This window comes from Pteropus vampyrus, unplaced genomic scaffold, assembly GCF_000151845.1.
Source record: "Pteropus vampyrus isolate Shadow unplaced genomic scaffold, Pvam_2.0 Scaffold23, whole genome shotgun sequence".
NCBI lineage: Eukaryota > Metazoa > Chordata > Mammalia > Chiroptera > Pteropodidae > Pteropus > Pteropus vampyrus.
Genome location: NW_011888804.1, coordinates 8120632 through 8122417, shown reverse-complemented (window position 1 = coordinate 8122417; position 1786 = coordinate 8120632).

Genomic DNA, 1786 nt, shown 5'->3' with positions numbered 1-1786 from the left:
GAGAGGTCATCAAATTGAGGGAGTCAGGTCGAGGGGAGGGAAGACCATTCCAGGCAAAAGAAACACCATGGACAAAGACACAGCAGCATTAAAAGGCTTGTCATAATTAGGTAAAACGTGAAATTTTAGCATTCCCTATTCTGACTCCTATATGACAAAAAGAACAATGTGTACGTATTCAGTGTTCGCCGTCACATTTTAACGCTCGGTATCTCATGGAATTCTTATAACATTCCTATGAAATGGACAGTCTCCATGTATTGGTGAGGAGACGGATTCTCAAAAAGTAGAAATGACTTGCTCAAGGTCACAGAGCAAGTTACTGGCTCAGGCTGGGTTTTGAATCTGATTCTAGCCCTCCTCTTCCAACCACCCACTACCTGTGTCACATCTGTGATGGACAACTCAAAAGAGGGAGGATTCCAGTTGCCGCTGGGTAGGACAAGTCTTTAAATGCTGTGGACCCACACGCTCCTCTCACAGCCTGGTACAGAAACAAAGAAAAGAGGCCGTGCCAGTTAGGTTCTCCATCCATCCTGGGGCAGTAACAGAGTACAAAGGGTAAGGGCACAGGCTTAGCCTCAAATCCTGGCTCTTCTACCTACTTGCTGAGGGACCTTGGGCAAGATATTCAACATCTATCTCTGAGCCTCGTTTTTTCACATCAGTAAAATGGAGAGATGAAAACAGCACCTAACTCATAGAGTCAATGTGATAATCCACAGAAAGTAGAAGCAGTATGGGTGAGAATATGCCAGAAAGTTGAAGGGCCCCAGTAAGTCTGTCCATATTAAAATTTAGTAATGAGGAATCTAAAAAAAGAGAGAGAGAGAAAGAGACTAGGCAATCTGATATATTTTCCTCAGATTCAGATGACTTTGAAATTCAGATTTTCTCATATCCTTAAAAACCAATATGCCATTTTCTTCAGACAATCCGATATTGTTTGGGTGGAAGTGTGAAAAGAGGAACATTTATCCTCAACTCCTCATGTTTCCCTATTGCGGGGCGGGGACTTCCCATCCAGCGACACGCCTGGCTCTCCCCGCACCTGTTTGGTGCATCTGGAAGAAGAAACTGAACATGCTAAGCTCAGTAGTCTCCCTTTTGGGAGTTCCTTCCCTACAGAAGTGGTGCCTTCTGGGCTTTGCAGAGCAGGCTTTGTTCCATTGGTTTGCCTAAAGTTGGAGTTAAAGTTGGGGGTAAATTCAACTCAGAAGAGTATCAGCAAGCTGCGCCTTCCAAAAGAGTTTTTTTTTTGCTTTTTGTTTTTTAAATCAGTTATACAGCTGGCACTTTGCTCTCCATCTGATTGACTTTCATGTCTTGCAATTAGTTTTGTACCACCTTGAAAAGATTTGCTCCTCTCTTTTTATGATGCTCATTCCAATCCTTCATTAAGTCTTCTTGTCACGGTTCCACATGGCTGTCCTAGGCAAACTTTCTGCACAGATAGCTCTTCCTTCGGCTTTTTTCTCCCCCAATATTCTGGCTCCCCACCCTCCCAGGTCCTGAATCATGAAGCAATGTGGCGGGTTTACTTTATACCCAGGCCTTACCCTCCGGCCAATCCTGCAGACACTTGACTCGTCCAAGTTTTATTTTTCTAATTACCTCTTGGCTGATAACTATTCTAGCAATTTCTTCACGTGGTAAATGTTCCAACTTCTCCACTTTGTCTTTCTCATTGAATCCTTAAAATAAAAAATTTGGTAATTCTGGCAAATTTGAATCATCATTACTTTCAAGTGTGTCATCTTTTATTAGCCAGTCTATATTCCCTACC